Here is a 22,518-nt window from a genome sequence, read left to right as displayed (position 1 = left end):
TTACCTATAAGTTCTAGTTTAAGAAATAAAGCCATGTTACTGTCTACAACTACCTGAGGGGTGGTTGTGGCCAGGAGGAGGTTGCTCTCTTCTCTCAGGTGGCCAGCGCCAGAATGAGAGGACACAGCCTCAGGCTGCGCCAGGGGAGATTTAGGCTGGAGGTGAGGAGAAAGTTCTTCACTGAGAGAGTCATTGGACACTGGAATGGGCTGCCCGGGGAGGTGGTGGAGTCGCCGTCCCTGGGGCAGTTCAAGGCAAGGTTGGACGTGGCACTTGGTGCCATGGTCTAGCCTTGAACTCTGTGGTAAAGGGTTGGACTTGATGATCTGTGAGGTCTTTTCCAACCCTGATGATACTGTGATACTGTGATACTTTTTAGATCACATTTAAATTGCTGTAAAGTGAATAACCTACTAAGGAAAGGACTCTAAGCTGGTCTTAGAAGAGCTTGCTGTCAGATGAAGTACCAGCTGCATTAGAGTGATAAAACATTAGGGGGAAAAATAAAACAAGAACATCTCTGCTTGCTGTTCAGCCTAGCAAATTAATTGAGAGGGCCTTCAGTGGACACACCAACATGCACAAGACAAACCAGTTCCTTTATCAGCAATGCTACATCTCTCTGCTTTATCAGCTGCTTCCAAATGTAGAATGGGTAGGGCCAGATGAACTCTTTGGCTGGATCCAGGCCAGTGCCTGCACTAGCATCATTTCAATAAGCCTAGAAGAAACTGTCTAGGTAGGTGAAATAAACAGAGACAAAGAGTCACTGGAGCGACTTAGAAATCAGAGCATGGTATCACTCCATGAGAATCAGGACTAAGAGCTTCACAGTTGCAGCCACAAGCCCCTGAGCTGGAATCAGTTTGGGGTCATTATGAAGCATAAATTTGAGTTCATTAAAGAACCTTTTATAATCACATTTACCACTGATGCACATTTTTAGCCTTGATAGCTAGCCTGCCTACTTAAAAATTGCATGCATTAAGGAATCATATTTTAGATGAAACAAGGTAAGATCTGGTGCCAAAAAAAAAAAAAAAAGAAGAAGGAGAAAGAGCTATTTTCTTTTTATGAACTGTAGATAATATTTAGAGGCAATCGATTTAACTCTGAGACCTCAAATTGTTGTTTGAGTAGCTGTCGTCGTGATAGGAAATGTCCTTCTGCACATCAGGCTGATGGGTTCAAATCAACCTTCTGATGAACAACTGATCTCTTCAGGTATCAGAAGTTTTATTAGTGTTCGTTCCACTTTCCCCCCCCCCACACTGTTTGAACATAAAGGTGGTCACAGTTCATCTTTCTGACTTTCTCATGATTACCTTTTTCCTAAAATAATATTTGTAGTCTTGCCTTCCCCAGCACACACCCCCACAGACACTTATGATCCCAGCTACTCCAAACTACTTAAAAAGTAATAACAATAGACAAAGAATTATTTGGGCAACTAAGAAATGACTGCTTGGAAAAGAAAGATGATGTGAGAAGCTGGAGTGCCAGAGAAAGAAAATTGAAAGGAGGAAATGCTGATGATCAGTGTCTCTATTGTTACTTATATAGTATAAGGCCAAGATATCTCATCTTCCTAGCCCTCGGTCTCCCTCACAGAAAGATGTTTTTAGTCAGTTATTTTAAACAGAAATCTACTATTGAGGTCAGTCCAGACTATTTGGATTACAAATGCTTTGAAGCAGCATCTCTGTGTTAGGCTGTGTCCAGGCCCAGAAGAGTGACATCAGAGGCAGAGCGGAAGGAGAATTTCTCACATATATCTACAAGAAGAAATAAGTCTTCAGTTGGCTTTATTTCCTTTCTCTGAATGTTAGAATGACCTATATATAAATGTGTCCAGCAAAGTGGGTACTGTATCCTTGAGAAACATTTTGCCTCTGTCCCAGATCTTTGAGATTACATTTAGCACTCCAGAAAGCTCACAAAGGCATGCACTGCTGACTGCAAACCTCGAGGCATTCTCTGTTCATTAGCAATGTGATCTTCTCCACATAGTCAGAGGGGACTTTGTTAGTGCACATAGCAATGATCATTTCAGCTAATTAATTTTTAGCTGAGATGCTCAAGCTGACAATTTCTGAAGTTGTTCATCTGTGAGTTGGGATGTGCTTCCCCAGCAGAGATTAATTTATTTCAAGAAGGCTTGCCCCAAAGTGTAAATCTCTATTAGTTTGTCCCCTCCCCCACCTCCACAAGCATTGATAAGAGTCTTAGGGCATGAAGGTATCATGTCACCCACCCTTAGACCTGCAGCTATGCTTAGTCCTTTCAATGCAGCTCCTCCCATTTCCTTAACAAATCTATCAAGTGTGCTGCAGTCATTCTGCATCAACAAGGATATTTAGTTCCCCTGGAAATGTCGGGGAGCAGTGTGTTCCCCTGGAAATTCATGAGGAATTAGTTCAGGACCTGCTGAGCCACCTGGACACCCACAAGTCCATGGGACCAGATGGGATCCATCCCAGGGTGCTGAGAGAGCTGGCAGCTGAGCTGGCCAAGCCACTCTCCATCATTTTCCAGCAGTCCTGGCTCACCGGAGAGGTCCCAGGAGACTGGAAAATGGCCAACGTGGTCCCCATCCACAAAAAGGGTCAGATGGAGGAACCTGGGAACTACAGACCCGTCAGCCTGACCTCAGTGCCAGGGAAACTGATGGAGCAGGTTCTCTTGGGGCCAATAACTGCGCACCTGAGGGATGGCAAGGATCTCAGGTCCAGCCAGCATGGGTTTAGGAAGGGCAGATCCTGCCTTTCTAACCTGATCTCCTTCTATGATCAGGTGACCCGCTTGGTGGATGTGGGGAGGCCTGTGGATGTGGTCTATCTGGACTTCAGCAAGGCCTTTGACACTGTCCCCCACAGCAAACTGCTGGCTAAGCTGTCAGCCCGCGGCTTGGATGGTAACACTCTGTGCTGGGTTAGGAACTGGCTGGAGGGCCGGACCCAGAGAGTGGTGGTGAATGGTGCCACATCCAGCTGGCGGCCAGTCACTAGTGGTGTCCCTCAGGGATCAGTGCTGGGCCCCATCCTCTTTAACATCTTCATAGATGATCTGGATGAGGGCATCGAGTCAGTCATCAGCAAGTTTGCAGATGACACTAAGCTGGGGGCAGATGTGACTGAGTTGGAGGGCAGAAGGGCTCTGCAGTGGGACCTTGACCGCCTGTACAGATGGGCAGAGGCCAATGGGATGGGGTTCAATAGCTCAAAGTGCAGGGTGCTGCACTTTGGCCACAACAACCCCATGCAGAGATACAGGCTGGGGTCGGAGTGGCTGGAGAGCAGCCAGACAGAGAGGGATCTGGGGGTACTGATTGATACCCGCCTGAACATGAGCCAGCAGTGTGCCCAGGTGGCCAAGAGAGCCAGTGGCATCCTGGCCTGCATCAGGAGTGGTGTGGTCAGCAGGAGCAGGGAGGTCATTCTGCCCCTGTACTCTGCACTGGTCAGACCACACCTCGAGTACTGTGTTCAGTTCTGGGCCCCCCAGTTTAGGAAGGACATTGAGATGCTTGAGCGTGTCCAGAGAAGGGCGACGAGGCTGGTGAGAGGCCTCGAGCACAAGCCCTACGAGGAGAGGCTTAGGGAGCTGGGGTTGTTTAGCCTGGAGAAGAGGAGGCTCAGGGGTGACCTTATTGCTGTCTACAACTACCTGAGGGGTGGTTGTGGCCAGAGGGAGGTTGCTCTCTTCTCTCAGGTGGCCAGCTCCAGAACAAGAGGACACAGCCTCAGGCTGCGCCAGGGGAGATTTAGGCTGGAGGTGAGGAGAAAGTTCTTCACTGAGAGAGTCATTGGATACTGGAATGGGCTGCCTGGGGAGGTGGTGGAGTCGTCGTCCCTGGGGCAGTTCAAGGCAAGGTTGGATGTGGCACTTGGTGCCATGGTCTAGCCTTGGGCACTGTGGTAAAGGGTTGGACTTGATGATCTGTGAGGTCTCTTCCAACCTTGGTGATACTGTGATACTGTGATACTGTTTAGATGGATAAGACAAAAATGCATTCATAGAATCATAGAATGGGCTGGGCTGGAAGGGACCTCCAAAGGTCATCTAGTCCAACACTCTCCCTGCAGTCAGTAGGGACATCCTCAATTAGACCAGGTTCATTATTTTATGTTTTACTTTCCCATGTGAAACCTTTCAATTAGCACATTAAGTTTGGATCAAAGAGAAAGATTTGGATCTTATTCAAGCACAGTTGTATGTGTTACTGTTGTATGCATTTTGCCATTGTTTCTGTGAATGAACAAGGGAAGACATGAAGTGATTTGTAACACTACAGTTGAATATAAATTTAATATCTACATAACTAAAAATTGCTGAGCTGTGACCAGTTCACTCTCAGAAATAAATATACCTTCCAATAATACTGAGCTCAATTCAATTATTCTTGTTGACAGAGCAAGCTAAGCAACTGTTTTTAGAACGTGTACTTTCTGACAGTGTTGTTTAGCTGTAGGTTAAACTTCTTACTAGGAACACTAGTTCTGTAAGTCTCCCTTTGGCCACCTTTTCACCTTGGAGAATCAAAATCCCACAAGACAAGGCAGTATCTCACAATTTTCAGTGACATCCCCACTAGCAAGTAACTTCCTGACCATGACAGAAGATCATCAGGCTTATTACAGCTTTACCCAAAAATCATCCCACGATGCAAAGCAGAGACAATTTTCACACCGCCGAGGCACATTTATATGCCTTATTTGTGCATGGAATAAGCATGATTGCAATTGTAATCTGGGTAATTGTGCATGCACAACTGGCCAGCTGCATGCAGAATCACCCAATTTGCACATGTTGCCTTAATTGCCACTTGAATTGTGACATTTTAGAGATGTGTGCATGCAAATACGAGCAGGAAAAGACTCGTTTGGTAAACAAAGTGCTTTGCATTGTGTTTCAGTCCTTCCTAATCAGTTAGAGTACTTGAGCCCATTTCTGCTGACAATTTGAATGGTAGATGCATTCTGAAACCTTAAAGCAATAATCAGGGACCATCTTACAGTCATTCAAGATTAGCAGTCGGCTTTGGAGTGTCTCTAAGACTTCTCCAGTTTATCAAGTTATCCATGACTATGTCATATATCAACCTGAAAACAGAATATACAAATATGACTTTTGGCATGGCACACATGAGAATTAGTCAGATTTGCTATTGAAAAAACAAACCCAAACAAACAAACCCACAACTTTATAGATGCCTAGACACAGATCCAAGGTAGTAACCACATGCCATAGTAATCTTCAGCCATCTTTCCTTATGTGTAGTAAAATATTATTGTATCACAGTATCTCACAGTATCACAGTATTATTAGGATTGGAAGAGACCTCACAGATCATCAAGTCCAACCCTTTACCACAGAGCTCAAGGCTAGACCATGGCACCAAGTGGCACGTCCAATCTTGCCTTGAACAGCCCCAGAGACAGCGACTCCACCACCTCCCCAGGCAGCCCATTCCAGTGTCCAATGACTCTCTCAGTGAAGAACTTTCTCCTCACCTCCAGTCTAAATTTCCCCTGGCGTAGCTTGAGGCTGTGTCCTCTTGTTCTGGTGCTGGCCACCTGAGAGAAGAGAGCAACCTCCTCCTGGCCACAACCACCCCTCAGGTAGTTGTAGACTGCAATAAGGTCACCCCTGAGCCTCCTCTTCTCCAGCCTAACCAATCCCAGCTCCCTCAGCCTCTCCTCATAGGGCTGTGCTTGAGACCTCTCCCCAGCCTCGTCACCCTTCTCTGGACACGCTCAAGCATCTCAATGTCCCTCCTAAACTGGGGGCCCCAAAACTGAACACAGTACTCAAGGTGTGTTCTAACCAGTGCAGAGTACAGGGCCAGAATGACCTCCCTGCTCCTGCTGACCACACCATTCTTGATGCAGGCCAGTATGCCATTGGCTCTCTTGGCCACCTGGGCACACAGTTCACCTCATTCTTATATATTATGTGATGAGGCTGGTGAAGTCTATTTCATTGAATACAGAGTCTGACTGGACAGAAGCACTCTGGAAGCTAGACCATCCTATCTTCAATAAAGTCACACTTCTTTTTTTTATGAAGCAGTTGTGTTTCCTGCTCTGAAGAAAGTAAGCCTTCCCACTTACAATTTATTGAAAGGAATGTATACAAAAAAGCTATCAGCTTAAGAAGATGCTCAGCCTCAGGAGTACAAGGTGAAGAAGAGAGTTCCCCATCTTGTCAAATTAGGTTACAGCAGCAAAGGTAGCTTCATATCAGACATAGAGTGTGGATACTCTTGTCCAACTCAATATGCTGCACCTAGGCTTTACATCTGGTTGACAGAGCCCTGTGTACCAAAGGGTCTAGTTTTGTCACGTCACTTAAAAAGTGCTACTTCATGTAGCATTGAATGCTGACATACACCATGTTGAAACTGTGAGTACTGAATTTTCTGGCCCATGCAGTTGTCCATGTAGGTATTCTCATCCCCAATTGCTTTGCAAAGGTGAAAATTATCTTCCTTTCCCAAAATTCAAACTATTCATTGTTTCCATGCATTTTTAGCTGGCACTTGGGATCAGATTTGGGTTTTTTTTATTGAAAAATTCATTTCAAGTATCAATATAGGTAGGGCAAGAAATCATGCTGAAATAAGAAATACATTTTGAAGTTATTTCCAACCAGATCATCTGTCTCTGTAACACATCATTAATAACATCTGAAATTATGAACAACTCAGGGTTTTTTCAGACTTTTTTCTTTCCATGTAGGCTAAATCCATGGAATCTGTCTGTCCTCTCAGGTTTCAAATTTGTTATGGAAATACTTCATGAGGCATAGGAAGCTTCATGTAAACATAAGAAGGATTTTTTTTCAATGTGAGGGTGACAGAACACTGGCACAGGCTGCCCAGGAAGGGTTGTGGAGTCTCCCTCTCTGGAGCTATTCAAAACCCACCTGGGCACATTCCTGTGTGATCTGGTCTAGTTGATCCTGCTCTGGTAGGGGTGTTGGACTAGATGATCTTTCAAGGTCTCTCCCAGCCCTTGACATTCTGTGATTCATTGCAGCTGGGCAGTGCATTTGACACTTTGTTTAGAAGAAAAGGTAAGAAGAAAAAGAAAACGGCAACAAAAGATCTTCCTGGTCTGTTCAGGTGGACAGGGAAGTCCATATCAGATGTAATACATTTGTTTTCTGTCACAAGTAATAGTCTGAATAAGCTCAGGCTGTCAACTCAATAACCTCAAAGTAGACTGCTCCCTGAAAAAAAAAAAAAAGCTCTTCTGTCTGTGTTTTCACGGAGCTTGTCTTAGCTCTCACTTGGTTACATCTTCCCTAAATCACTTACATTGCATCAACATTGCATACCACCATAATTATATCAGTCAACCTGCACTCCCTTCTGTCTGTGCTTTACAGGAGAAAACAGAGGTCAGATAATAATGCTAATTGATAAGCTGCTGAGGTCAGATATACAAAGGCTGCAATTGCTAATTCACAGCTGGTAATGCAAATTGTCAACACATTAAGGACGGGAGGATGAAACTGGACATAAAACTACATTTTCCTTTTCTTTTCTACACTATACACAATTAATAGGCACTGACAGATTTATGCAAATATGAAGGCTTTACAAAGTATATGAATTTTAAAATGATCATTTTATAGAGCCATACAGGCCAACTCTCATGTGAGACACAATTCTATCTTTATTCCTTACGTGTTATACACAGGTATTTGAAGAGCAAAGTTCCAGGCTCTGACAATCATCTGCCAAAAAATACACAGTACTCAGCCAGAGACACATATTGAATTTTAAACGTGTAAAAACTATTTCATAACAAGGATTCCTCACTCAAAAACTTCCCACAGAAAAAGAAAATCAAGCAAGATTCCACACACTTTAAATAATCTCATCCAATCTTTGGTTTCTCCCCATCTTTTCTATTTCTCAGGTTATGTTTAACCGTGTTTTAAATGTCTTCTCTTACTGAGCCATGGCACATTGATGCTTTGTATTAGTGTTACAAATGTCCACCTGAATAAACAACCTCCTTTAGTGTTTGGTACAGTTAAGGCCCATCAGGGACACAGTAAGTTTCAGTTCATGGTAGAGGTGGGTGTATGTCTCTAAAGGTTATAGCTAAACACTTCAGCTTTCTGGAGAAAAACTAAGTGCTTCAGTCAGTTGGAGTTCCAGAAAGCTTAAACTCCTTGTGGAATGGGTAAAGATGCAGACAAAACTCTTCCACCACCTTCCAACTTTCAAAAACATGTATGCAAGGCATGCCTCTGGAGTTTTGGTTTTAAGCCAGGGGCAGTAGGTTTCATTTCCCTCTTTTCAGAGATTGGAAATAAATAAATAACTTGACAGATAAATAAATAAACAATTGTATGCCTCAGTGAAATATTAGAGCCTGCATCTGTTCAGCCAAAGTATCAATGATCATTATAAGTGAAATATTTCTCCTTAAATCTTTCTCTGGGCCAAAGCTGGTCCAGAGCTTAAATTTTAAAATAAATCCATTTAAAAGCTTTTTTTTCCCCCTGGGCCATAGAGTTCTGCTGCATTTCACATTGTGTTTAGAAATTCTCTTTGTTAATGATGGCATGAGCAGGAGTCACCACGTTATTTTTACCTTTCCCTCTCCCCCAATCTTTCTCATAATCCTAATTCTTAGTTTCATGGATGGCAGTTTCTCTGAACATCCCTTGCTCACATAGCATACAGCAGCAGTGATAATCATAGGCCTTCTAGTCTTGTGCTTAGCAAAGGCAGAAGCTGATCACCACCACCATCCAAAGAAACAAACCCAAAATACCCAAACAACAAAATGTTAAGCCATTTATTCAACCAGCAAGATCTAGAAGCTAAATAGTGAAGGGAACACAGGGAGGGAATTTTTTTCTTCATTACTATCACAGTTTTCATAACCACTTGTTCACTTTCTTCCAAGTGATTGCATGGACTCATGCAGAATTGGGCTGCATTAAAAGTATGTTTCTCAAACAATATTAAGAAGGCAGCCCTATTACATTAAAAACGTCTCAAGCAGTGTAACAAAACAGAAAATAGCTTACAAAAAAAGCAGCAGAACTCAAAGTCACTGAAGTTAGCAGCCCTGTGCTGATGGGAGCCAGATGAGAGTTTGGCTCAAGATAGTTTCTTTTTAAAAGCACAAATCTCAGTTCAAAATTATAGGTTAAATTCTAATTATCCATGAAGACAAGGAGCAAGGAAACAAGGATTCTTAAGAAAAAAAGTCAGTGAGCTCAATGAAAACACTGCAGTCTACTACTGCAGGGGTGAGGCAACCAATGCACAAAAATTCCCCATTTTTAGATTCTAGCACATCTGCAGATAAAGGGAGAACAGCAAGCTACCGTTTATGAATAAGAAGAAGAATCAGTCAGTAATAAATGGAATTCTTTGTCAGTCACAGGGAACGAAAAATAGGTGAGAAAAATAATAATCTAAGCAAAGCCCAAAGTATCTCGATTATATCACAGAACTAAAGCTCCTGTAAATTCCAAGATTCCACTACTCATCTCCCTAATGCTCCCTCCCCATAGGCACAGAGACATGTACAAATCTTTAACTATTCCAAAGAAATGTAGTAGGGAATAAAGGGCCTTCAACTGAGAAGCATTTACATGGGGGCAGACCTTCTACATACTTGAGTTTCGATGCTTCTGCAGTGAGACATCACCACCAATGCCCCCTGCAGGCCTCCAAAACACAGACCTCCTCTGCAGATATGCATCAATCCCAGCAAACATCAACGAGATGCCAACCACACTTCTGCTGTGATTTCACAATTGTACATAAAAAAGGTTTTTATATCTCCAAGGAGGTCTTCATATAAAGCCATAAAATATGCAGGTATCTTTGAATATTCTATGAATTAAAAAAGGATTTATTAAGTGCACTTTCTGGTTTCTATTTTTAGAAAAGCACTCCAAATCCTAGGTACGTAGAAGTTGCCTACTGCCACTTTACATGCCTTGGTTTTGACTGTTAAAACTTACTGTGCTCCTATAAGTCTGACACCCACTGGAATAAAAATCTAAATTAAGCATTAGGCATTTTTACCAACATGATTTATAAATGCACTAACCATTCCCTTAAAGGAAGATTTTATCCTGTACAGAACAGGAGCCACTTTTGATTATTCCCTACAATTGCTGTCCACTAAGTCTGCCATTATTACATTTACCCATGGTGGGAAGGGGACATGCATGGAACTGTCACTTACAATTTATTACATTGTCCTGAAATTAAGTTGAACAATTTATTTTTAATGGACTCCTAAAAGAATTTTTAAGTACATTCCTTGGACTCTTTGTAGTTCAGCACCACTTTCTTTCAACCTGTGATGGATAGTTTCCATTTTAAAATATGACGTTTGTTGTAATATAGCTTAAATTACTTTTCTTCCAGGAGCATGTGTTATTCAGAGTCACCATTATGCACTAGGAAATTGTACATTATGTTGCTGCTTTATCTCTTTTTATGGCTCATGTTACAGTTGCATCCATTCAGGTACAATTACCTTGGGGGGAAAACGATTTAACATTTGTATTAAGAACAGTCCTGTTCAGCCAATTTGTTTTAGCTTTTGGTTAATTACTAAAGACTAGTGAGAATAACCCAAAACAACTACAGTATGCAGACATTTTAATTAAGTAAATAAAACATATTTCCCTGAATACATGTGCTCACAGTACAACAGATTTATGGCACTGTATTTATAGACAAAGTTATAACAACCTTTGTGTATTACATAAATTAATTGCAACATAGGTTAAGGAAATTTTTCCCTAAAGGCTTTGCTTTTAGTATTACTTTGCTTTATGTCTGAATTATCTCAAGTTTCACTGAGGAGAGTTTCAGAAGCTGAATTTGCTTCGGAAAAAAACATCATGACACATGCATGTATAGAATCATATAATCATAGTATCAACCAGGTTGGAAGATATCTCCAAGATCATCCAGTCCAACCTAGCACCCAGCCCTGTCCAATCAACTAGACCATGGCACTAAGTGCCTCATCCAGTCTTTTCTTGAACACCTCCAGGGATGGTGAATGAATTAAGAGCACCAAATTGCTCAGATTATAGACACTATCATGTTGTATAGGACTCTAAATAGCTGAATATCTGTTCAGAACTAAACCTTTTATCTCTCCTGCTTCTAATATAAATCCAAAACGTGTCCCCCCCCATCTGTTGCTATATCTATGGGTACAAATAATAAAAATTTATGCTGTAAATTAAAATCTGGTTTGTTCCTATTGTCAGGAAGACAGTAAAACAATATTTTTATGTATACAGAGTGTAACCTGTTGGACAAGTACAAAGACATTTTAATCAGGATGTAATAGGTATTCTTATTCTGTTCATTAAGATAAAGAAATGTTTGGCAGGCAAATGTTTCATTAGGTTGTAATTTGCTTTGATATGCAAATTATGATGTAATTAGTTTTGAATTTCTGAAGAGGTAGAGGCTATGTGCTAGACATATTTTTATGTGTTGAACAATGAAAGTTCAAGTAGCTACCTTCCCTCCCCCTGAAAATAAACCTCCAAAATCCTCATGGGGGTATTCTTAAAACCAAGGCTTCCACACCTGTCTCTCAGATGTTTGGTTACCAGTTACTTAGGAGAACAGCCCTTAAACACGCTCTTTTCCCCCTGTTTCAACTCCATTCTGCACTATTAGAAACTGTGAGACAGAAGACAAAGCTGCTGTAAATAAACATGGCAGCAGTAGGACAGCTCTATCTGTTTACACCAGCTGTGAACCTGACATATATACTGTGAAAAGAGCTCGAGGTTAAGTAGGGTTGCATATTTGAAATGAGAGAATTAAGCTTATGACAAAGAGGTATCTAGGATTATTAATAGGCAGCTGAGGAAAGTACAATTAATTTTATACTTGCCTTGTTAAAATAGGACTTAAAGCATAGAGACAGAGTTTAATAATAATCTCTTTGGCTCAGCTCACTACAACAGAGCAGCAGAAGTTAGTTACTATAGTAAACTATGAAACAAGTTGTAACAGCTCAGGTTTGAGGAGTTTTCACACGTCTTAGATTGTCACACTTGACATCAAGTAAGGGGCTCAGCTCATGGCAACTTCAGAAACTACATCAAGGTGCATCAGAAACTAGACCAGAGCTTGGTCCAGTGGTAATTTCACTCAACAAGAGCAGTTCCATGGAGCTCACACATACACCCTGCAGCAACACCCTTGCAGAAGCTAAGCAGGGCCACTTGATAAATAGGTCTCTTTGGCACTTTGGTGAGTCAGGAGAGCCGCAGTCCAATCCTTGGCAACGTTTCTCAGTACAAACATGCGTCAGGACTGGAAGTCATGCTGGAGCCTGCCAGGCTGCACATACTCCATAGCTGCTTATCCCTTTAATATATCACAAATTGTGAGCAGCTGCTCAGCTGCAGTTAGATGTTGGCACAGGTAATTGGTGTTCCATAATTTAAAGATGTTTTCTGAGCTTATTCTAGCTTTTCGTCTTCATTTAGCCAGAAGATTAAAAATGTGACAGATATAAAAGGTTAAAATACCTGAGTACAAAGTATTCTGTATCTTGTATTGTGAGTCAAACAGTGACTGAACTCACACCAATAGAATCAGTATTGTCAAAAGCTTCCTGATTGTGATGGTTTGGGAGTTACCATTATGCAAATGTAGCAGTTAAAAGTAATACAGAAACACAACAGCCCCGCTAGAAATCAGAGTCCCCAGGAGGAGCTCCCAACCACCCTTCCACCTTCTTTTCACCCCCGACTCTTATCCCAGAATCTGCCTTATGTGCCAAATGAGCTGGGAGGATTGGCAGAGGGGTTAGAAGAAGAATGATTAGTTCAGTTACACAGATCCAGGCAAAGCAGCAGAAGCCCAGAGAGAAAACACAGATACCAACTGTGACAGATAGAGACACTGTCTTATTTGTGTTTGTGTCCTTGCTTTAATACATCTCAGCAAGCCTGTGAGTGAAGTATACATCACTGTTGTTTCCTTTTCACTGCCTATAATCTAATGTCTCTCATTAAAACATTCCAATTAGCCTCAGATCAACACACTGATTTTAAGAAACCCTCTACATTTTGTCAATGTCTTAAGAAAGTTCCATTAAGAAAATATACACTAAAAATCAAAGAGCTTTATCAAAGACAGGGAACACTCATTTTTGGTTTTGTTTTTTAAATGAGTGTCTCAATCATTTCAGTATCTCAGTGCATTAAATTTTAACAGTGAATAAAAGAAACTCTAAAAAGTTAGCTATAACACCAACAGAAACATTTTACAGTACCTCCAAATTTTATGTAAGTAGTTTAAAATACATTTTAATAGACATTTATTTTCATTTCAAGCCAAGCTGAAAGTAATCTAAAGTACTTCACACAGACAAACCAAGATTTTAACCAGCTGCATCTTTACTATTCTGGAAGAAAGAGGACTGGCTGCTTTTCTTTTCAGAGGGGTTTACAAACTTGAATACCACTGTGGAATGAACATATAGCCATGTACTCTCACTCAAATACCTCTGGTCAGTGTGAGGGCTGCTGGTGCTGTCCTGCTAAGATACCAAAGATGCCACTCTCACAAAGCCATCATTTTTCATCAACGTGAGATGTCTTTGCAGGACTTTTGGGCACTTAGAGTGAATAACAGACTTGCTGTTTCTATGGGACTAAATCCAGTCTTCAGGAAAAGACTGGATGAGGCACATAGTGCCATGGTCTAGTTGACTGGATAGAGCTGGGGAATAGGTTGGACTGGATGATCTTGGAGGTCTATTTCAACCTGGTTGATTCTATGATTCTAAATGTTAAAGTCATCAACTGTAATAAAAAGTTGAACTAGTAGATCAGATTAGGTGTGTCAGACTCCAGATGACAGACATGCATTTGTGATTAACTCTAAGGACACCACCATGAATGGAATGCAGTTTTCAAGCACTAAAGCAACAGCACAGTTTGCCACCTAACTGCCAGTGGTGTTAGTATTCATTTACCCAGCTTTAAGTACTGTTTCATGATTTGTTAGAGTAGGGAAATTTGGAGTTTACAAACTGGATGGGAAGCATCCAGAAATTAGGAGAAGTTGAGAAAGACAGAATGAGGAGGAGCCCTGCCAGGGGCCAGGCTTCTGCTCATGTCTTGCTGCTAGGCTAGATGTCTAGCTATTTCAAGAGAGGAAGGGAGTAGAAAATTATTCAGTAGTGAAATAGTAGGTCTGACTTTGAAAGATGTGAAGAGGCATGACAAAAGAAGGTATTAGTCCATAACTATTGACGAGTGCCTGTTAATTCTAGACAAAAATGTTGGGTTAATACCCTCAGAATACTTGCAAATGTGTGAAGAACAGTTAGGACTGCATCCCAAGACATTTGAACTATGTATATGCTTAGGCCAGCAGTTTATTTCTTAGCTGATGCCTTAAAATCTAGAAGTTTCTTGCATTCACTTCCACATAAGAAGCAGAACCTGCCATAAGCCTGCCTGCTGTACTTGTATACTATCACATGAATGCTTCAGTAGCAGATGTCACTGGAGAGTAGCCAAAAATATCTTTGGATATAATCAGTGGCCTTCAAATTCATTAGTGGCACTTACGGATCATCTGCAGCTTTTGCTCTTTCAGATATAAAGGTGCATATATATTGGAGAATGATTTATCACACAAATATAAAGTGTGGAGATCTGTCACGCTGAGATTTTACTACACCTGAGAACAAAAGTACACCACCCAAAAAACCTCAAGACTTCACATATATTGTTTTATCCTAACACTAAATACTGTATACCACAACAATCTGTTCCCTCTTTCTTTATTTTCACTATCTGAAATGGGAAGATGACACAGATTTAATGAATTTAAATAGGCTTTGTCAAGACACAGCCAAGAGGAGAAGGTTGAAATTTGAAAACTTCAAGTTTTGACAATGGAAATAATGAGGAGACATTCACAATAGATAAGGAATGATTGATACTGATCTACAACGATTTACAAGTGCGATTTGTCATGTTCTGAACAGGGTTGATTTTATGCCTGTCAAGCGCAATAGAAATACTCTCCTAAACTCCACTATGGTTAGGTGCAAGCCCTTAATCTGTAATCTTAAGAAGATCTACAAGATAGAATTTCAAGCTAGAAATGCCTGAGTAGAAATGGGATAACAGTTTAAGTGAGTTGCTCCCCAGCTTTAAAAGAGATATCGTCAGTGCAGTCTTTAGAAATACATTGAATATTGATTTATAGACAAGTTGCATTTCAGGCAAGATTTGAGATTACCATTCACATCTATAGACACACCACACATCCCCAACTAAAACAGTTCACTCTCCTCTGCAAATTCCTTGAGGCCATGACTAAATAACAGAAAGTTGACTAAAATATCTAAAAAAAAAAAAGGAATAATTTCATTATTGTGGTTGTGGGGTTAGTATTGTCACTGTTCTCATGAGGGAGCACAGACAAATCTTATTTGCAATGGAAAGAAGTACATGAAACCTGTGGGCAGGTGCTACTAGCACAGAAGCAGGATCATATCTGAAGTGTTATGCTTAAAGCAAACAGCACCAAAGCTCCATCACAGTGATATCCTCGAAGATATGCCAACAGCCAAGAAGGAAAATAAAAGTGTTTCTTCTGTGGCACTTTCCCTTTGATAATCTTCAAGTGCATTGCAAACATGAATTAATCAGTTCTTAAATCGCTCAGACCTCAAAAAGATGGCTTCAGCTGTCTTACAGACAGGGGAAACAAGATAAAAGAGTTATGACTGCTTGTGCTGTGGAAGTCATAAGTAGCTAATGTAACACTATATTATCCCATGTTTGAATGGAAGAGCTTTGTGATAGTCTACAAGAAATTAAGGAACACCGTATTAAAGGATGCCATTTAAGAGGTCATTCTGCATTAGCCTACATTGTGTATTTATTATCAGCCTAATTCTGCTACAACAGAAACACTTAGGAGCTCTTTTATAAGCTTATGCATTTGCAGAGAGAATCAGCAGTGCATGCTTTCTGCAATGTCACCCTCAGCCTTTTGCTCCACTTCATCATAAAATGCTGTATGGAAATTCTCATTCTCTGGTCACTAATTTTATTATCATTTCAAAATACCCATAAAACAGTATAGCTCTAAACTAATTTCAGTAGCACAAATGACCTACTTAACTGTGTGATGAATTCTTAGTTTCACCATTCTAATGTGTGTAGCAGTTATTTTTTTCTGTGTTACCTTAGCAAACAAGTTTTAGATTTAATCATAGAATCATAGAATCAACCAGGTTGGAAGAGAGCTCAAAGATCATCCAGTCCAACCTAGCACCCAGTCCTATCCAGTCAACTAGACCATGGCACTAAGTGCCTCATCCAGGCTTTTCTTGAACATTTCCAGGGATGGTGACTCCACCACCTCCCTGGGCTGCCCATTCCAATGCCAATCACTCTCTCTGACAACAACTTCCTCCTAACATCCAGCCTATACTTCCCCCGGCACAACTTGAAACTTGAGACTGTGTCCCCTTGTTCTACTGCTGGTTGCTTGGCAGAAGAGGCCAACCCCCACCTGGCTACAGCCTCCCTTCAGGTAGTTGTAGACAGCAATGAGGTCACCCCTGAGCCTCCTCTTCTCCAAGCTAAACAGCCCCAGCTCCCTCAGCCTCTCCTCATAGGATTTGTGTTCCAGGCCCCTCACCAGCTTTGTCGCCCTTCTCTGGTCATGTTCCAGCACCTCAACATCTCTCTTGAATTGAGGACCCAGAACCGGACACAGTGCTCAAGGTGTGGCCTGACCAGTGCTGAGTACAGGGGAAGAATAACCTCCCTTGTCCTACTCACCACACTGTTCCTGTCAAGTCAAGAACTTTTCATACACAGAATCATCTTAGTATGTATTTGCAAAAGAGGATGTCAGACATTTAATTGATACAGACTTAACTTCACTTTAAAGAGTTTTTGTAAGAGAAGTAGTGGTGCAGACAGTTGTAGACATGGTCTTGAAGAGTAACTCCTACAATAAAAGCCCAGGGTTTAGGTTACAGAGGAGACACACTTAGCCAGCACAGCAGTAACTTTCAGTAACCCCACAGATTTTCTTTTTGATGTATTCTTATTGCTGAGCTGTTTTTGAACATGTGGACTAAGGCATGAATTCACACGTTCTCTGAAAGGTCAGGTTTTCTCATTTCTACTGAAAATACATATCTTCATTATTTTCATTGCTGATAACAAATAATAGAAGGCATAAAGCTTCACCTTATACAGTAAACAGAAAAGGCACATTAGGAAAGGAGAGAAGCATACAAATTTAATAGCACGCTCTAATCTACTTCAAGCTTGCAGCATAACAAAAGGAATAGACCTCAATGAGTTTTCAGGCATCTTCAGTCAGCTGGGCAGATGTGGTAAATTCTATCTCATCCATTAAGGCTTCTACATGGAGGTCCAATGTCTTTCTAAAAAGAACCTAGACATGACAGCAACTTGACACTAAGAGGAAAATACAAAATTGAAGCATCATTTAACTTCATGAGTTTGTCATCATGCAACTCTTATCTGAAACTCCTTTATATACATATCTCCAACACCTCACCATCCATCTCCTGAAAGTACAGATCAGAAAGTTTTTCAGCAAAACAGCTGGTTTTTCTGCACAAAAAAGAAAGACAGCTGTTTTTTTCTGGACAACAGAAAGGTGCAAAAAGTCCCTCTTTAGTCCTTTCTAGGCTCGGTGAAAAGAAAGTTGTCAAAGTATCATCACTGACCTGAAAAAATTAACTATATGGGAACAGATGAGATGAAATTTTAACTGATCCCATCTCAAAAAAGTGGAACAATATCTATGTGACAGTGACATGATTCCAATAGGTACTGTATTTTCTGCTCAGACAGAAAGAATATACAATTAAAAGAATATTCTACTGTATCAGACCACAGCTAAGTGCTGTAATGCTTGGAGCACGCCAGAGACATTTCACTCTCTTCCTCATTCTCCCTTTTTTTCCTCTTTTTCCTGGTTACATTATGCTAACCTCTGCAAAGTGTTTTTTATTACTTTATACGTTGTTGGGCTTTTCACCTTGAAATTGTTGACAGGAGAATAGAATGCTCTGTGTTGTATTTTTAATCTCTATTCAAATATACATCATGCTGTTTTTCACCCTGTCAAGTTAATCCCTTGGAAGTATCATAAAATAGCAGCAATAGCAGCAAGGTATAAAACCATAGAACTGCTCAGTATGGGACAGAGCTCAAACGTGCCAAGCATCTGCATGGAAGGTTTGTCTCTCCCTCAGAATAGGGAAAGAATCCCTTTGGTCTTTTTGTTTGTCATCTTGAAATGAAAGCTGTCTCAACGATAAGGTGACTTGAAATAGAAAGCCTTTCAAATGAAGCAGCCTGCCTTTGTGCTTTCTAGGATCAAGTGGAGATTTTTGTTTGCTTGCTTTTATAGTATGTTTCTTTACACACTCCACAGCTATTGCTCTCTACAATTTTAATTATAAGCTGTATAGAGTGTAATATTACTTTTCCTCCCCTTTTACTACCTCTCACTCATGTTCTGAAATGTTCACAACTGTCTTATTACAAGAGATATGACAAAAAATGCTTTTAAAAGTGCTGGCACATAGAACAGATTGTATCACAGGGCAGCAATCAGCTGTTCTATTCCCACATGCATACATTCAGGAGATCAAAAGAAACACTGAGATGATGATCCCTCCATGGATCCACAGAAAGGAGTAGATGAAGGTCACTCGGTCATGAGATGTGTACAGGACACTATCACTCTAATTCATTCAAACCACATACACAATTCACTGTCAGGATTCGCTCGCTGCAAAGCAAGGAGATTCTTCTGAGATTTGTGAGGGGCACTCTGCCTTTTGATATACCAGGTCTGAAGGGCAACTGAAGTAACTCCTATAGACAAAAACTAATTGCTTAGGCTACCACAGCCACTCTTTCAGAATTTGGTTAGGTGTTACAAAGAGATATTAATCAAAGTTTCATAAAGTGTAAATCAGGAAACACAGAGAGATATTTCAGTCTCTTGTTTAAGATTGTTCACCACTGATGTTACATTATTTATTTATTTCCCTCATGTTATTTTCAGTTAGATACAATCTATGCCAAAAATAAAACCTGTATGCTCAAAACAATATGCATGGGCAGGGAGTCTTGAAATTTTAATGAACATCCCTTTGGTCTTCTGGACACTATTGCAGTGAGGTTCATGAGAAGAAGCCACAGATTTCTCTCCCACATAATATCCATAGCCAGATTAAGCAGACATACATCAAAAAATGGTCCTTGCCTAGAACATAACTAACATGAGATCTTCAACAAAACCAGTTTCAACACAATACTGATTAAAATATCCTTTGAACTGGGACCTGAATTTTGTAATGGTTGAATGAATAGTGGAACTATTGTCTCGATTTGAAGCTGATGCTCACAAAAGGCAGAAGCTGAATTATTCAAATAGATTCTCTGCTTGATTTTCACTAAAGACAGTCATTCTGTTCCTCTCTTCAAAGAAGAGCACTAAGATAAAATTGAAATTGAATTAATAGCAGGTATTATGTGCTAATGCCATCACAATGATCTGAACTGGACACTGAGTATAAGAATACATTTTATGTTAGATTTGAATCCATTCCTGTGAGACATTTGAATGCTTCAATCTGTCATTTACCAGCATAATATTTGCATGTAATCACATCCACTAAAACACTGAAATCTATAGACAGTCTGACAGTTTAGAGTTAAAATGCATAACCAAGGTACCAACATTAAGCTTCTATTGCTTGCATTTAAGCCTCTTTACAGGACATAATAAGCTAAGTCACTGGGATAAAAGTCTATTAGTGTTTCTACTGATGCTTAATGACTGGCTCCCAACTTGAAAAATGGACTGTTTGGTTCAGGTTTGCTCCAAATCCTCAGTCAACCAGGCAATATTAGCATTTTTCTATAGCATCTAAAATCAGGAAAGAAACATTTTTGGAGTACATGTTCAGAGCGAACCCACAGGCAAGGTCATGGGGATGCTCCATCTACGTTACAGTCATCTGAGCAGCCGTTCACATCTATCATGTAACATGCAATTAGAATAGCTGGAAGGTTTTCATTTCCTTTTGAATGATTCACAGCTGTTAAGCCCCAACCTTTCCATGGGAATATGCCAATCTGATTAAGTTTTTTGTCAGAAAAACATTCCTAAGCTGTACATCGTGGGTAGGTACGGATAGACATGCTCCCAGGCAGCCAACAAATCAATGGCTAGAGCAGATCAGTTAAAGCTCTGCTACTTTTCCTGCTGGCTATTCAAGAGCACTTATATTGATTATTTAAGAAACAAATGCCAAAAGCTTTAGAAGAACTTGGGGTCATAACAATATGCCAAAGGAAATCCGTTAAAATCTCAAACATTTCCATGAGAAAGTTGTTTCCCATGAAACACCATGTTAAAAGTACTTCCACCTGAGCTTTACAATTCACAATCAAGTGCTCTGCTGAATCTTATGAGAAGCTCACTTCCCACTGTTAGCCATTACGAGACCTTAACATATGCTTGTTTTATTCAAACCTTAAGGTAAATATGTATCATGAACACAGAAATTGAAGATTGTCACTTTGTTTAAACCTGCCATCACTTCTGTTTAGCAAATGAAATCTTTCACTGTTCCTTTTCGGAACCATGGGCATTGTGTTCCCATACCTATACAGAGAAAAATACTTATGGTGTTATAAAATACATTGTACTGTCAGCCCTGGATATTGCTGTATCAAGCATGGATGATTCATCAAGATTACATAGGATGAACACCTACAGAAATTAAATGACAAATTCAGGCAATACAAGAGAGCTCAAGTTGCATTCTTAATGCCACTTGGAAGACTCAAGTTTCTGCCTGCCTATTGGGGACAGTAGCTGTGAAAACCCCTCGCTTCAGAAAGTAGATTGTGCTCTTCAGGGTCCTTAGTAACCCTGTTCCCATTTGTCCCAGCTCAAGCAAAGAAAGAGCAAAGCCAGACTCACCCCTTTGCACAATCTTTTTGTCACTAGCAGACGTCTAGCATTACAGGCAATGGGCTGCTTAGTCTTAAGGGTACCTCTCCTCTTAAGGGAGTCATATTTTATGCAGGAGGAGTATAAAGAAACTATCCAAACCAGAATGCTTGAAAAAGATATCTTTACTCCTTCTTTTCATTAAAGATATTTCTCGCTTTTTGGAATTGTTTTGTACCCAGTGATGCATCATACAACTTAAAGCAGCAGTTGTCATCAACTTTTGCAGCTCTATAAAAGGGAAATTGTCAGTCTCCCTCAGATTGGCAAGCCTTCAGTTGCCATTCAGACAGACTGTAGAAAGTGCTGCTAGAGTGAGAAGACACCAAACAGCCACTATGCTAAGGACAGGTGACACAAAGATTATGCAAGAGGTTTTTTTTTTTCTCATACCATTGACCACATGTAACTGAAGGGAATTGTCCATTTCAAACAGAAAAGAATGAAATGGGTACAAAGGTTTCTGGAATTTTAGGAAAACAACACATCCAGGTAGTTATGGTTTTCAGTCAGTAAATTGATTGTAATACACAGAATCACAGAATGTGTGGGGCTGGAAGGGGCCTTGAAAGATCATCCAATCCAATCCCCCCTGCCAGAGCAGGACCACTGGGGGTTTTGTTTGTTTGTTTGTTTGTTTTTTACAGTCCAGGTATTGTTATTATTGTTTTAATTATTTATTTTTATCTCACTTCTCTCCCACCTCTCTCTTTTTATCTCCATCAATTTTCCCCTGTCTCCCTTCTTTTTCCATCTCCTTCCTTTCCTCTTTATCTTCCGTGAGCAATCCTTATCTTCCATGAGCAATCTTTATCTTACATGAACAATCTCATGTATCAGTACAGGTTGGGAACTGACCTGCTGGACACCAGTGAAGAGGAGAAGGACTTGGGAGTCCTGGTGGCTGGAAGGATAGGTATGAGCCAGCAGTGTGCTCTTGTGGCCAGCAAGGCCAATGCCATTCTGGGGTGTATTAGAAGGGGTGTGGTTAGTAGGTCAAGAGAGGTTCTCCCTCCCCTCTGCTCTGCCCTGATGAGGCCTCATCTGGAGTATTGTGTCCAGTTCTGGGCCCCTCAACTCGAGAAGGATAGGGAGCTGCTTGAGAGAGTCCAGTGCAGAGCCACAAAACTGATCAAGGAAGTTGAACATCTTCCTTATGAGGAGAGCCTGAGGGAGCTGAGACGTTTTAGTTTGGAGAGGAGGAGACTAAGGGGTGACCTCATTCCTGTTTTTAAATACATAAATAGTGAGTGTCAGGAGGATGGAGCCAGCCTCTTCTCGGTGATGCCCAGTGACAGGACAAGGGTCAGTGGGTGGAAGTTGTGGCATAGGAGGTTCCATGTGAACCTGAGGAAGAATTTTTGACCTGTGAGGGTGACAGAGCACTGGAACAGGCTGCCCAGGGAGGTTGTGGAGTCTCCCTTTCTGGAGAT

At 40.8% G+C, this 22,518-nt stretch overlaps 1 protein-coding gene across 21 annotated transcripts in view; it reads right to left on the bottom strand.

Moving 5' to 3' along the window:
* CDH13 (cadherin 13) overlaps window positions 1-22,518 on the bottom strand; it is a 497,598-nt gene that overhangs the window by 434,981 nt on the left and 40,099 nt on the right. The gene's annotated exons all lie outside the window — the stretch shown is intronic.

The sequence above is a fragment of the Pogoniulus pusillus genome, chromosome 20 (assembly GCF_015220805.1).
Source record: "Pogoniulus pusillus isolate bPogPus1 chromosome 20, bPogPus1.pri, whole genome shotgun sequence".
In the NCBI taxonomy this organism is placed as follows: domain Eukaryota; kingdom Metazoa; phylum Chordata; class Aves; order Piciformes; family Lybiidae; genus Pogoniulus; species Pogoniulus pusillus.
Note: the sequence above shows the minus strand (reverse complement) of the source record. Positions and strands in the feature narration are given on the sequence as shown.